Raw genomic sequence first — 16290 nt, forward strand, 5'->3', positions numbered from 1 at the left:
GTATTAAGCTTAGGATGCCACCAGGTGTCCGACATCCGGTGGATCACCCTCCATGCTCCATCATGTCCCAACATGTGATATATTTGTATCATAGTTCCCATCAGCACATTTGGTAACACTAATGTGTTCCCTGGGCCTCTCCAAGTGTTATCATCACACAGTTTTCCCCCGTTATCCATCCATAACCACTTCTCTGCCCTTGGTGCAGCGTGTTGGATGTCCTGTAATTCAAAAAAGTTTGGGGTTTTTATGAGAGGCTGTGTTGCAGCAATCAATTGCATCTCTTTACCTTCCACTGCTGCTCGTTTAGCTAGTTCGTCTGCCCTTCGGTTCCCCTATGAGGGTCTGTCCCTTTTGTGTGGGCCCTCACTTTTATCACTGCTAATTCAGTAGGTTTCTGCATGGCTTCATGAAGTTTCTCCACTATTCCCCCATTTTGTATTGGGGATCCTGCACTCGTCAGGAATCCCCGATTTACCCACAAGTTAATATAATCATGTACAACCCCAAACGCATATCTAGAATCAGTAAATATTTTTACAGCATGACCTTTTGCAGCTTCACATGCTGCAACTAATGCCTGCAGTTCTGCTACTTGTGCAGATGCCACAAGCAAACTGCCGTGTGCCACCAGCTGTCCATCTTGAGTACAAACGGCCCATCCTGTGTGTCGCTTGCCATCCACATGGAAGAACCATCCACGTATAGGCAAGGGGCACCAGGTATTTCAGTTCTTTTACCAATGGAAGGTCCATGGGCTCTTCCTCAGGGCAACAATGATGTGGGTGTCCCTCATCTGGGGTAGGCATGAGGGTGGCAGGGTTTAACGATGATGCTCTTTGCAGATGTACCGAAGGCATTAGCAAGCTCGTTTCCCATCGAGTCCATCTTGCCACATGGACTGCTGAAGATTTCTTCCCTGATAAAATAGCAAGGACAGCGTGAGGTACAACAATATTTACATCCTGTGAACCAATAAGTGGTGTGGCCTGATTTAGGGCCATAGAAGCTCCTTCCACTGCCTGAAGGCATGGTGGCATTGCTTGAGCGACAGCATCTAGTTTAGAAGAGTAGTATGCTACTGGGCGCTGTTTGTCCCCATGTTTTTGCGTTAACACTGCTGCCATATGTCCCTCACTGACATGGATTGTACAATGTAAAAGGCATTAATGGATGAGGAAGTCTCAACCCTGGGGCAGTACTTAGCCTTTGTTTCAATATGGTAAATGCCTGTTCACAGTCAAGTGTCCATTCAGTTGCCTCATGTGGTCCACCAGCACCCTTCAGGAGATGATTGAGAGGCTGGACAATCCTTGAATAATTGGGGATTTGAGTTCGGCAGAAATTGAATAGCCCCAACACTTTCCTAACTCCCCTGACCGTAGTTGGTCGTGGGCATGCATTAATAGCCTCAGTGCGGTCAACAGTTAAACGCCTGTACCCTTTGGATATTAGGTACCCCAGATATGATACTTCCTCCTTTGCAATCTGAGCCTTTCTAGCATTACCGTATTTTCCGGCGTATAAGGCAACTGGGCGTATAAGACGACCCCCTAATTTTCTAGTTAAAACATAGGTTTTCGTCTTATACTCGCCATATAAGACTACCCCCCCTTAAGAGGCCAACCGGCAGCACCCCAGCGCCCCTCCGACTCCCAGGCTTTGCTCCCTGTGTCCCTGGTCTGCTGGAGACGGTCCCCAGCAGACCAGGGGCACCGGGAGCAAAGCCAAAGCGGCGGCGGGGTCCCGCGCCTCTGAGGCTTTGCCAGAGCAAAGCCTCAGAAGCGCGGCACCCCGCCGCCACTTCGGCTTTGCTCCCGGTGCCTCTGGTCTGCTGGGGACCGTCTCCAGCAGACCAGGGACACCGGGAGCAAAGCCTCTGAGGACGCCGGCAGTGGGAGAGCCGCAGCGCGTCTGGGCTGCCCCGCTGCCGGCTTCCCCTGAGGCTTTGCAAAGCCACGGAGGGGCTCGGGCAGCGGGGCAGCCCAGGCGCGTCTGGGCTGCCCCGCTGCCGGCTTCTCCCGAGGCTTTGCTCCGCGTCTTCCTGGTCTGCAGACCAGGGAGATGTGGAGCAGCTTTTCTCGCCCCGGAGTACATGGGCGGCGGGACCACGAGGTCCCGCAGTCCGTGTCCTCCGGGGCAAGAAAAGCCCCGTTCGTACCTGCAAGTCGGGGACTGCCTGTATACCCGGCGTATAAGACGACCCCCGATTTTTGGGGGATGTTTTTAGCATAAAAAGTCGTCTTATACGCCGGAAAATACGGTACATTTTACCGCACTGTCTGCCAAGTGCTGCAGGATCACTTCTAAATCTTTCATGTGCGTTTGGCGATCTGGTGAGGAGATAAGAAGATCATCAACATACTGTACAACACAAGAAGCCATGTCTGGCAGCTTTGCCAGCACATCAGCTAATGCTCTATGAAACAAAGTAGGTGAGTTATGAAAACCCTGGCTTAGGCGAGTAAAAGTATATTGCTTCCCTTTAACAGTAAATGCAAACCAAAATTGACTGTCAGGGTGCACAGGACATTTTGCTTTTACCATGGTGAAAACATCAAAAGCACGTAGGCCTCCCACTACCATCCACTCCTGCACCTTTTCCCAGAAGGGTAGGTTTGGGTTATTAAGCTGCAAAGATGGCAATTCTTTTAACATGCTCCGCAAGTCAGATGGACTCATAGGAGTGTGCTCTAGGCGACTAACAGTAGCAGGGTCCCCTTCCCCTTGATTAGGATTAGGGACAGTGTGCACTCTCACTGGAGCCATAAAACCAGACTGATATCCCCACATTCCACATGTAGGGTCCAAAGGTGCTGAGGGACAAGATCTCTTTTCCTGAAAGGCTGTTTCTTTATAGTTTTTTGCTTCTGTTTGCAGTTTTTCTACCTCTGCTTCTAACTCTCGTACCCTTCCTTTTAGCATATCACACTTTCTAACCAGCTGTTCATAATCAACAATTAAACACATACCAGCCATTTTGTCCTTTGATAAATATTGTGGTTTATGCACAAAATCAGTGTTGCCCACTTGTAATGGGGGTTGGTCATCCTTCTTTCTTTCAGTCATACAGCCAAGATATCTCAACAAGAAAACTAATAAACTTACTACTACAATAGTTATAAAAGCACTAATTAAACGCTCTTCATATTGTGGATCACTAAATCCCTTCATCTTTCCCTTTTTTTTTAACCTAAATATCCTCCAATCTCAAAATCTTTAAATACAATTCTGTTTACAAACTAATAACAATTTGCAATTAGGAGATCTGGGCCAGCCAACACATTAACTAGAGGTACTTATGGCTATACCTGCCCCTACACTAACTGTTGGTCCTTATGGCCTCTTTGATTTCCCACTTCAACAATACTTAGAGGAACTTACAGCTTAACCCGCCCCCACACTAAGTACAGTGTCTTAAGACTGCAACCAAAATGTTACAAAACTGCAACAAACTCCTTAAATTCTCCAACACCCAGTTTCACTTACTACAAAAGGTGTGAGTCACCAGTCAGGTCAGGGACACACAACCAAATGAAAAATGAACAAAATCACCCTCTAACTTGATTGTAGGTCTTGATCCTGAAGGATATTTCTCACCCTGCTTGCTGCGCCAAGAAACTGTTGGGATTTTGTGGTTCCCAGAGAGTGAGGTGCTGGGCAGAATCAAGGGTCTTCAATTCAATACTTTATTCAGTGTGCACAAAGGGAGAGCCCCTGGTACTAAAATCAGCCAGAGCCCCTCGAGCAAGGAGCCCCTCCCCTTGCTGTTTTATAGCACATGGCAGTTACAGGTTACATAACACAAACTTCTAAACCAATCAGATTCAACCTTTCCACATATGGCTTTGTTTGTCACATGCTTGTACTTCTCCACTCCACATGTTGAGTTCACCCTCCTCCCCTTGGCCTTTTCTAGGCTGTTGCTAGGGTGGTGAGCCACAGCATGCTTCTTTATGCATACCTACTTTCCAAACCACATTTTGTTTAAAATGAACACATGCATACCCTTCACCGTCAAGCCACCAGATCCGTCCCATGGATGCAGAAGAGAGCATCAGGCAGACTCCCTGCCTGCCCCTATGCTCTGCTGAGAAACAGCTATGAGTCCTGGGAGAGTGAGGAGAGGCTTCATACGCTGTCCCTGCCCCCAGCACAATCCTATTGGCTAGTTTCTTCCTCCCTCTCCTCTCAGGTTCCTAGCTGTTGGAAAAACCATCTGGTCCCTGCATCCAGTTTTAGGGTGGGGCAAAGGCTGCTAGATGGAAGTCAGGCAGTCAAGTGCCCCAGCCAGAGCTTGCCTCTGGCACCCCAATCCTTTGTCCCCCTAACCCACATAACTCAAACCCTCTGCTCTCCCTCCTGTCACCATATCTCCTCCCAGATCCTGCCTCCTAATCCCTGCCCCAGGTCACAACCCAAACCTTCTGCTCTCCCTCCTGCATCCATATCTCCTCCCAGATCCTGCATCCCAGTCCTCTGACCCAGGTCACAACTCAAACCCCTTCCCCAAGTCACAACCCCCTCTTGCCTTGGATCACAATCCAAACCCCCTCCACTGCCTCATGCAACCTAGCCCCCTTCCTCAGGTCACAACCCAAACCCCTGCATCCTAGTCCCCTAACCCAGGTCACAACTGCCTCCTTCACCCAAACTCCCTCCTAGACACCACACCCTCTCCTGCACCCCAATCCCTTATTGCAAGCTCCCTTCTGCACCCAACCTCCACCCCAAACCCTAAACCCCATTAATATACAAAAGTTCAGCCCTTGACCGCTTTCCAAATTCTTGGAGTGGCCCACCATAAAAAAGTACTGCCCACCCCTGTCCTAGGTAATGGTCCTTTCCATTTCTCTCCATTCTGTTTTAACAGGAATTAGTGGTGATGAGCATAGTGTCTAATTTGGAAATACCCTAATGATGTTGTGTGGCTGAGCAAGTGAAGGACCTTTTTAAAAGCTACATCTATACTACAGAAAGATGATTTAAGCTGTGCAGCTCCAACTAAGTGAATAACGTGGCTAGTCACAGTATCTTGAGTTGACTTACCGGGACTCTACACTGAGGGGGGAAGAGGGATCGATGGGAGAAACTATACCTCCCTAAGGCCATAGATGCTACAGTTTTACAAATAATAACAACAATGCTCTCTTATTTGTTGCTAATTATTTTTGTAGATGTTTATTCCGCAGGTGGTGAATACAGATATATAGGATTAAACCTAGTGCTCAGGAATGTCAGTGGAAAGGTATATAAATTGCTCTGTTAAAAAGCGGATTCAGAAACATTTTCAGTTAGTAAAATAGTACATTATGGTGTATTTTTCTTGAGACTGGGGATTCCTTTATTTTAATTCCGGCTGTAATACTGAACAAGTTACTTAACCTCTTTTATTTTCTTTATCTGAAAAATTAGGATAGAGAAGTGTTTTGAGGTGTAGTTAGTCAGTGTTTGTTAAAACACTTTGGAGATGAAAAGTGCTGTCTGGATGATAATTTTTATTTATGCTTCAGATTTTAAGGATAAAATTAGGGCATTTTTGTGCAATTACCTCTATTGTGTTACTTTTCTCTGTGTACTGTTTTGTTCAAAACACAAACAACATTGTTGATTTTGTTTTCGTTGTGACTATTTGATTATTTCTATAAAAACAGATGTTTTACTGTATTTTCAAGTTTAGTAGTTATGTAGAATATCATTCTGTTAGTGCTGTGGGGCGAGCAGTTTTTACAAGATTAAAAGGCTTGAGGAGTCCATCAATAGCTCTATGTTGCTCAGACCAAGAGTGCAATAAAAGATAGATCAGAAATATAGTATCTAGTTTGCATATTGTAAAAATTGTTATGTCTTCGAAGTACCTAAAACCATCCCCAGTAATGATAATACAATTTATCATGGATAAGCTAAATATCTCCTATAAATGAATGAAGAAATAATGGATTAAACTCGTTTATTAGTGTATAGCTCGGAACAGCTTTGTACATGCTTTTTAGAGTACTATATGGAAGTCAAATGAAGCAAGATGGTGAAAGTAGCAGCACAATACATTGGGGTTATGTAATGGCAAAATGAAAAAATAATGTTTATTAGCAAATTGACTTTTTATTTTGTGCAACTTTAAATAGGTTTCAAAACATTGCTGCTGTAATTAGTGATGTGAACGGTTAACTGATAAACATCACCCTTACCGGTTATGATTAACTGGCAACCCGACTGGGCTGGAGCAGCCCAGACAGGCCTGCTGCACTGTGAATAGGGGGCACTCCAGCACAGCAGGGCTGGTGCAGGTCCCCACCCACTCATGGTGTGATGCAGTGGGCTCCGACCAGAGCAGTCTCCACCTGGCTGGGCCCGCCACGAGGCAGGTAGGGGGTATTCAGTCTGTCTGGAGCAGCTTCTGCCCATGGCAGGGGACTGCTTCAGCCCTGCCAGCCCATCACACCATGGATGGGGCCCACTCCAGCCCAGGCAGGCTGGGACAGCTCTGTGCCCACCCCTGTTCAAGTGGTTAACTGATTAAACGGGATTTTATATCCCTAGCTGTATGTGAGTGCAACTTCATTGAAGTGATGATGGCCTACCTACCATAGCAGTGGATATTAGTAATATTTTAGCTATTAGAAATAGTAATTAAATTATATTAGTTGGTAATTCTATTTATATTGTCACCCACTCACCTGCAAATAAAGCTTGTGAGGTATTTGGCATTAATCGTGACTCATGTTATTTATATGTAGTTAAGTAATTCAGCAACATGTAAACTTATGAAGTGAATAGTGGCCGACAGCAGGAGATGAGTGTCATTCTCTTGTGAAACATCCCCATCAATTCTAAAAATATGACTATTGCAATGCAAAATATTTTCCATTATGACTCTCAGCATATAATGACATTACAAACCGCCTGTTTCTTTTTTTTTTTTTTTTTTTTTTTTTTTTAAATATACTGCCTTTAGCACAATTTGTTTTGGAAGCCAAGAATCCTGATACAGGTTGAACCTCCATAGTCTGGCACCCTGAGGACCTGAGTAGTGCTGAACCAGAGAATTTGCTGATCCACAGGAGGTCAATATTGTCTAGCAGAATTACCAACACTTCCACTGCTTACTGGGATCTTAGAAGACATTTACAGGTAAATTAGAGCTAAATAGCAGCACAGAACACAGAGCTAGGATTGGTGGCTGTAAATAAACTATGGGACTGTGGGAAACTTGGCCACACTCATGCTAAATGGACGTCTGGCTAATTTAAATCATGTTGGATCATGGATGTTGCTGGACCAGAGTGTGCCAGACTAGAGGGGTTCAATGTGTAGTTTAAAATAATTTATTTAGAGATTTTCAAACTACCCCTTTTAAAACACACACACAGAATCGTTTAGTGTAGTCATATTGTTACGAATTAAGGTCAAAAGTTTACCATTCTGCTGGATGTGTGCTCTTGGTGCCAGGACAAGCAAGGTATCAGGTAATGTACTTAAGACTGCAGTACAAGATAAAGTGGTACCTAATCAATTACATAATCTTAAACATATTTGCTGTTGTTTTTAATGGTTTAAGTCTTTTATACTGGGGTGGGCAATAACTGGCATGTGAGCCGGTCTTGGTTTGCTAGAGTTAGCCGCTGGCAGGCCACCAGATGTTTTGGTTTTTTACCTGAGCGTCCGCAGGTACTGCTGTTCACAGCTCGCAGTGGCCGTGGTTCGCTGTTCCCAGCCAATGGGAGCTGCTTTATTAAGAAAACATCATCAGTTCTTCTAATTTTAGGTATGAATCCAGATTTAAATAATTTTTCCCTAAAAAATGCTTCAAGAATTTTATAAACAGCACATTAAGATTATCCTTTTGAAATGGTGTGCATAGAAGACAATCCTCCATATATTTTTCATGTGTCATATCTTTTTTCTGTTTAACTGAACCAAATTCCTTTGATCCACAAATTATATTTTTTGAACTCTTTTCTGGGACAAATGTTGGAATAACAAATTGGAGAGCAGATCTGTTGCATCTTGAAAAGAAAATAGTGTTGTGATGTGCTTCATGGTATTTGCTTCCCTTTCAGGAAAGACAGATATCATTGTTGCTTTACAGCTTTCCAGTGTTAATTTCTGCTTGTGAGAGAGTAGAAGGAGAGACAAGAATAGTTAAGCTAGTAAAAAAATGCAATCACTGTACCTACTGGTAGGCAAACTGATGGTATTACTTCATGTGTTTTTATTGTGTGTATGTAATTGGTTCCTGTTGCTTGGCTTATGTTTTGGCTCATATTTGATCCAAATAATTAACTTGTTTGTTGATTTATTAACAATTCCTTGTTTGTCCAGGCCTCATCTTTGACAAGTATAAATGGATATTTCCTTAAAGAAAGTAAAACCACTTTTCGTCCTGTTCTTGAGCTAGCCATTAATTCTGAGTAGCTTATTTTTCCCCACTTTTTTTGTCCAACTACACTGTCCCAATTGGGATAGCTCCAAATATTTAAGAAAATGAAGAGAGATGTAAAGGCCTTTGTTCAAAAAATCAACGTTTAATGTAGGTTGGTTTCTTATTCTCACTGTGTGCCAGTTAAAATCATTACAACTCTGTGACTCAACATAATAGCAGGAAACAGACTAGCTGGTTTAAAAGTGATACTGCTAAAGAATCCACCCCCTTATTTTTTTAAAATTATTTAGAATGTTTAGCATCCATGCTAGGCTCAGATACTTCAGCTACTTAATACTGTAGTTCATATCAAGGATGTTAAATATTGGTTCATTGAATAGTTGATTAACCACATGAATTCTTATTGGTTACTTGACTATTCTATAGTCCCTGGGGGCGAAGCTGGCAGCCAGTGCTCTCCAGCCTTACTCCCGAGGAGCTCCCCGCCACTCCTCAACGCTACTTCTGTATCAGAGGCAGCAGTGTGGGGTGCCAGGTGGGAACTGGTCCACAAGGGGAGCCAGTTTAAAAACCAGCTCCCCTTGCAGTCCAACTGCCTGTTGCCCTGTGCTGCTGCCTCTGATAAAGAGGCAGCAGCGTGAGGTGGCAGTAGCCCCGGTCTAGGGCAGGGTCTGAGCTCCCAGGCCCAGTGTGAGCCGGTCTTCCTGCCGGCCTAGCAGTATCCCCTCTTAGATTTTCCAACTGTATGTGGAGTGAGTTTTGGCTTATGCACCAATATTGAGGTCATGTGACTGGTTTGGATGTGTGCCACTGTGGCACCCAGTTTATTAACATACACATGTTCCCAGCCACCAGAACAGAATCCCCCTTCCCTCCTCCCGCAGTGCAGCATGTCTCATTCCCAGCCCCTTTCCCGCCACGTGTCCGCAGCAGGTCCCGGTCCCCTGCCTCACGACGCTGTCTGTTGGCCCGCCCTCTGGAGCAGCCACCTGCCACACAAGTGATACTACGCAGCTCTCCAGAGGAGGTGGATGGGGGAAAAGCAGGAGCTATGCCACCCAGTTCCTAATACCCCTGCTGCAGCTCTGCACTGAAAGTGTAAGTCCCGGACCCAGCATGAGCCATGAGCTGGGCTGCATGCCCTCCCAGTTTCTAATACAGTTACATTCAGAGCCACAGCACGGGTAGTCCTGGGCCTGTTGCAAGCCAGGACTGAGCCGGGCTGCAGGCCAGCCTGATAAAAAATTTACTGGCAGGGATGGAGAGGGAAATGCGTATAGTCTATAGCATTAACCTATAAGCTTTTGCTTGTCAGTTAATTGGCTAATTGAGTACACTATTATATCCCCAGTTCATATCAACATTTACAATCTATAGCACACTTAGTGGACTACCAATGAAAATTTAAAAAACTGGCCTCCCCAGCAATAAGCCACTACTTCCACATCCCATCAAGCCACATCACAAAAAATGAGCTTTTCAGCATGTATAGAAGTAAATTAGAGCCATGCTCTGGTTGAAATTGGAGACCAAATTTCAGTGCCAAGGAATCTTCATGTAAAGCACACTGTCAGTAGCTCTCTGTTTCCCTGCACACATTTTACTAAAAAACAAAGTTAATTGAGACTCTAGCTAGAACTGTTCCACTACCTGTAACCGTATGTCTTGATTGTATTGCTAGAAATGCATAGAGCAGCGGTTCTCAAACTTTTTGGGCTCCGGAGCCCTTTACATGCGTGTAAATTTATGCAGAGCCCCAGCGGTCCACTGATTGTATATGCTGTACCTATCGACCTTGGCCGCATTAGAGTTCCAAATTTTGTGTGTGTGTGTGTGTGTGTGTGTGTGTGTGTGTGTGTGTGTGTGTGTGTGTGTGTGTGTATATCTATATATCTATATAAAAACTCATGTGTGTTTTATTCATAAATAATAACCAAATCATTTACTTGGTTGAGAAACCATTTCTTCTAATGTCCCTTTTTTAAGCCACTGATCCATCCTTAATATAAATAAAATAATATTGTGTGTTAATTGAGTCAGTTCAAGGCGATTCTCAATTATGATTTTGAAGGCTTTCCAGTTTGTCAATCTCACAGAGCCCTTGGAGATGTCTTGCGGAGCCCTGGGGCTCCTCGGAGCACAGTTTGAGAAACACTGGCATAGAGGGTCTAGTAAAAATGAATGAAGAATTGTAACCAACTATGAACATGTCAGCACTAGGGATGTAATAGTATATTCGATTTAACCAATAAGCAAAAGCTTATAAGTTAATGCTATAGACTATACACATTTTCCTCCCACCCCTTGCCAGTAAATTTTTTAGCAGGCTGGTCAGCAGCCTGGCTCAGTCCTGGCTTGCAACAGGCCCAGGACTACCTGTGCTGTGACTCTGCATTTAAGTGTATTAGGCGCTGGGAGGGCAGGCAGCCTAGCTCAGTCCTGGCTCATGCTGGGTCTGGGAGCTCAGACCACTTCCCCTGGGACAGGGGCTGCCCAGGGACTATAGAGTAGTCGACTAACCGATAAGAATTCATGAGGTTAATCGACTATTCAGTTAACTGATATTTAACATCTCTAGTCAACACCTTAGAGACTAACAAAAAATGTATGTGGTATCAAGAGCTTTTGATATCAGAGGTATCCCGAAATAGTGCTGCAGTATAAACGTAGCCTGAGAGTGCTTTATAAAGTCTGCAATCCACGGAAGCAGGAATTTTAAATTTTGAGAAGACATTATACAAGCTGGAGAAGAACAGACTTGTATGAGTGATGACAATTGTACTAGCTTTTTCTTTTTTACATCATACCTTGCTTTCATGAGCTAAGGCTAGTGGGTTTATATAAGTAAACACACTAGATCTGTTTTTACTCAATCACACTAAGAACCTAAGGCCCAGGGGCCAGTTGTGGCCCCCCCCCCCCCCCCCCCCCCCCCCCCCCCCCACTTGCCTGAATTCAGAGCTCGAGGCTCTCCCCAGCATTGGGATGCCTATGCTTGTGCTCCAGCCTTCCTCTCCCCCTTCCCCTATCTGCCCGCAGAGCTGGGGCACATAAAATCTTGGGGGCCAGGGCCCCCAATGCTCTGGTGTACAAGTTGAATACGGAGAATGTCTTTTTCCTTCTCAGTCGGGGGCCACCTCAGTGAAGGGGTTTTTTTTGTTTGTTTGTTTCTCATTTGTATGCAGCCCATAAATGATTTTTTTCCTGTGGGTAGCGCTCCCTGACCCAGAAAAGGTTCCCCACCATTAGTGTAGACCAGTGTTTCCCAACCAGGGTTCCATGGAACCCTGGGGTTCCGCAAACCATCGTCAGGGGTTCCATGAGAAATCGTGGAATAAATTGAATAAAAAATGTTTTTCTTACAATGTAAGCTGATATATCCCAAATAAATTTTCTTGACAATAATTTAGCAATAGTTGAATTGTGCTCCCCGCTGTCAACTTTTTCTGGCCAAGCAAACGTTTTCATAGGTAAGGGTTCCTTGGGATATGAAAATTTATTTTTGGGGTTCCTCCACGGGGAAAAAGGTTGGGAATCCCTCGTGTAGACATACTCATAATGGCTCTTGGAGTCTTAGGTCTGGTACATGGGGACACTTAGGAAAGTTAAAGCAATTCAACTAAAAGTGAGAAGTCAGTGCCTGTAAATATAAGTGTGATTAAATCCTTACATGGATGCTCTTCTTCAGGGGTAAAGTGCTCTTAGTTCTCTGTAAACCTTCTTTCAACTTCCCCAGTAAAATAAACCCTAATATCACTTTTGCTGTTATAATATTGTAACTGTGTCTACACTCTGACTGGACAGAGCTCTGGCAGAAGTATGTAGTGTAGACATAGGCTTAATAACAGCAGCATTCTTCGTAAGATTATTTTATCCTTGAATTAATGATATATAGTCTAAAAACCCTTGTTAACAAAATAACCATAACATTTATAATAACCAAGAGTCCTGTGGCACCTTAACAATTGATTTGTTTCTGTGATTTAAATCTATCTCGTTCACAAAGACAAAAAGAGTCACATGCATAACTAGCTTTGTGCACTGTTGTAGCAATGTTGGTCTTAGACACATGGGGGAAAGGCATTAGGTTTTTTAGCCAACTTCTGTTGGTGAAAGAAACAAGTTTTTGAACTTATACAGAACTTAGCCTACACCGTTTATTATTCCAGGTCAGTATGTTGCTAGTACGTATTGGCTGCATCTAGGCTGGCAAGTTTTTCCGCAAAAGCAGTTGCTTTTGTGGAAAAACTTGCCAGCTGTCTACACTGGCCACTGTGAATTTGTGCAAGAACACTGACTAACTAATGTAAGGCAAACTAAAATGCTTTTGCGTAGGACGGCCAGTGTAGACAGCTGAGAACCGTTTTGCGCAAAAAAGCCCCGATGGCGAAAATGGTGATCAGGGCTTTCTTGTGCAAAACCGCCTCTAGATTGGCACGGACGCTTTTCCACAAAAAGTGCTTTTGCGCAAAAGCGTCCGTGCCAATCTAGACGCTCTTTTCCACAAATGCTTTTAACGGAAAAACTTTTCCATTAAAAGCATTTGCGGAAAATCATTCCAGTCTAGACATAGCCATTGTGTTTCCTATGTAAATCAGTTAAATGGCAGCCCCTGGGGTTTGTGTTCTTGCTGATTGATACTGCACTGTCCATTTTCCCCCTTCAGTTATGTTGTTCTTTTAGGAGCTGGGTGTCTGAACACATGGCTTCTAGAATATTTATCAACCTGATTAGAAATGAACTGATGTGACCTAACTCTATTCCTGCTTAATAGCAGGTATTATGCTATTTTTTTCTTGAAAATATTTGTATATGAGTCAATAGAAATTAAATATTAGAAAAGCCTATGCTATGTAAGTTTCACATAGCATAAGAACAAGTAAAAATATTTTGAGTGTAAAAAGTACTTTTTTTTTCTTATTTTAATTCTAGCTTTTTTTCTTACCTCTTTTCTCCTTCACTTTCCTCTTCATTTTCTCATTTCAAAACTTCAGTAAGTGTTGGGAAAGAGTGGAGAAACTGCAGTTGGGTAGATTAGACTGAGAAAACAGAATTGCTACTGTAAACTTTATGGTTGGTCAGGTGGTCTATTTACAAGAATGAGTTCTGTTAACTACTAACTTCAGCTTCCTGTTTTCATTATGTGTGATGCCTTATGTCAAAGACATTAAACTTCTAATCAAAAGGTGCGTAAGTTGGATTACAGTTATTGTAAGCTTCAAACTTTGGTTTGATGGCAGTCTTCACTCTTTACTGGTGTGAGAGAGTTCATGACTTTGTTTGTCAAGACATGTCCTTTAACCAGCTGCTCCATATTTTATACTCCATGCTTAGAGCACTTAAGAGTTAATGTTCGCCAAACAAAATTCCTTCTTCCAAAACACTTAAAGCAAACCTGACTTTGTGTGGAATATTCCAGTTGTGAAGGTCATTTTCTCTTCTGTTTGTTATAACTTGCTTGTGATTTGATTATAATCTCTTCTGATTAGGGATTCTTGTGTTTGTTTGGCATATTTTATTACAGATCCGTCTGTGATATTCTGTAAAGTGTTCTTTGGAAATTTCCAAGTTTTGTTATAATTTAACAGTTATCTAGAGTAATTTTTAATTGAGAAAATCCTGTGTATTTTTAGTATATTTCACTGGAATTCACCATCAACTGAGAAGAAGAGGAACTGCTGTATTGTGAAGGATGCTAGGATGTAGTTAATGGTGACAGATGGATTACCAGACTCAGAATTTGTGAAAGATCCACTTTGATTTCTGGAGTAATATCCACATTTTAGGGACACTGCCTGCATATAGTGGGAGGTTTTTTGGGGGGTTTTTTGGATGGCAAGCACATTCTTTGTATCTGAGGAATTTGGCTCTGTGAGTGGTCTCTTTGGAAATGTGGGGGTGGTAGAACTATTTGGGCTGCAGTGAATTATCCCTGTCCCCTTCAGATTCCTGAGGAACACTGAGGCCTCAGCAATAATTCAGGCAAATAAATAAAATGAAGAACAAACGTTGATAAAGACCAAAGATAAATGTGTATTGCACTTAGAAGCATTTATGTCAGACAACCCCTTGGCAGCCTGGCTGTAATGGAGCTATTATACACAAGAAGTAAGGATGTAAGAACTAGCTCGACTAGTCACCCTCCCCCCACAACTCTCCGTCCCACTCCCTCTTCTCTCCACCTCCTGACAATGCCACTTGTAGCAGTAGGGCTTGCTGTGCCACTTTGCTGAAGCTCACAACTGCACCGCCTAGAGAAGGGGTAGGCAAAAGGGCTTCCACGGGCCGAATCCAGCCCACCAAGCAGGTTTATCTAGCCCACAGACATCCTGCTTTTCCCCCCGCCCAGGCCAATCAGGGCCTGGGGACAGGGGAGTGCACAAAGTCTCCTGCCTTGCCAGGGGCACACGACACTTAGAGTCAACCCTGTAAGCATGGTGCTCCTTTGCAGAGCCGGAGCAGGGATCAAGAGACTTCCCATGCTCTTGCTTGCCCCCAGACTTTGATTGACCTATGAGCCAGGAAGCATGCAAAGTCTCCTCATGCAGGCACCTAGAGGGATTCGCCAGCCGTTCAGAACAGCTGGCAGTTCTCCTGGGGCGGGGGACAACAAAGACTTCATCACTCCTCCACCCCAGGCCAGTCAGGGCCTGTGGGTGGGGAAGCACGGAAGTGTCCCGGCCCTACCCCCTCTGGGACAGCCTGGGGCCATTTAAAAAATTCTGAAGCACCCCCACCCTTCACCCCTGGCGTTGTGGTGAGCTCAGGCTATGGGATAAGAGGAACAGAAGGGGAGGAGTCAGGGACTAGCCATCCTGGGCAGGAGCTTGGGGGCCAGATAGAAGGGTCTTGCAGACTGGATATGAACCTCGGGTTTTAGTTTGCCCCCTTCTGATAAAGACTGATCCTTCTGCCCTTGCAGATCCCTATTGTATTTTACCCCATTAATTCCAGGTGGGCTCTTCACACACTCATTCCATTGCAGCCTATCTCACCTTACAGTTCTTTTCTAGAGTTCTTAAAAGTGTAGCTTGTTTTATAGAACTTCATGTTCTGTAGGTGCTTAAGAACACTATAATTTTCCAGCTGAACATTTGCAAACAGGGAGCAAGTGTCCTTTGTTATTTCATTTTTAGGACAAAGAGACGTTGGAGGCAAACTAAAAATATACAAATTCATTTTATTTTTTTTATCCTCTTGGAAAAGTTTTCACTTTTCTTTTGTCTTCTGGTGGTTTTTCTTCACCTGATCCCTGCTAGCACACTTTGTGTTAAAAACAGAATATAAAGTATCTTGTGATACTACTGTTAAAAGGGTTATATAACAACTAGTTGTACTGTGCAGTTCTTTACTCACTGGGCAGTTATATAAGCAGTATATAATGGATTAACGTTAGATTGAAGCATTGGTTTTCACTCATTTAGGGATGGATGATCTATAATAGTATAAATATGGCTATGCAGTGCACAAACCAACCAATGAGGGTAAATTCTTTATCTAAATTCATTATGTAGCTTATATTGTAAATATTGTATAAGAATATACTTGTAGAGTACTGGTACAGAATGATTCCTAACATTTTCTATTTAGTGTATAAGTGTAGTGTAAATGCTCTACACTCTGCAAGGAAATTGTTTGAATGCTTCTGGTTTCTTGTAATCAATAAAAGAGTCAACCATGCTAAAGTAAGCAATGCTATTTAGAAAAAAATGTTTCTGTACCTTTCATATTTTTTAAAATGTATTTAAACAGGTATTTTTTATCACTGAAGGGGGGAGCGCGCATAATAGTTATCAGAAATGTGATACAGAAATTAGAATGTTAAAAGCATTAGAACCCTGGGGTGATGAGTAACTATACTGCAGGACTCTGCTATTCTTGGCTGGTGTTGTTTCATGAGTTTCCCT

The 16290-nt window shown here is 43.4% G+C and overlaps 1 protein-coding gene across 4 annotated transcripts in view; it reads left to right on the forward strand.

Moving 5' to 3' along the window:
• Positions 1–16290, forward strand: part of ITSN2 (intersectin 2) — a 138785-nt gene that overhangs the window by 8345 nt on the left and 114150 nt on the right. For 2 of the 4 annotated variants that reach the window (XM_089777028.1, XM_089777029.1), the window contains exon 2: positions 6956–7131. The exons of the other annotated variants lie outside the window; for them this stretch is intronic. The gene's annotated coding sequence lies outside the window, so the exon portion shown is untranslated. The remainder of the gene's footprint in view (positions 1–6955; positions 7132–16290) is intronic. 4 annotated transcript variants of the gene reach the window in all.

The sequence above is a fragment of the Pelodiscus sinensis genome, chromosome 3, assembly GCF_052426305.1.
Source record: "Pelodiscus sinensis isolate ZL-2025 chromosome 3, ASM5242630v1, whole genome shotgun sequence".
In the NCBI taxonomy this organism is placed as follows: domain Eukaryota; kingdom Metazoa; phylum Chordata; order Testudines; family Trionychidae; genus Pelodiscus; species Pelodiscus sinensis.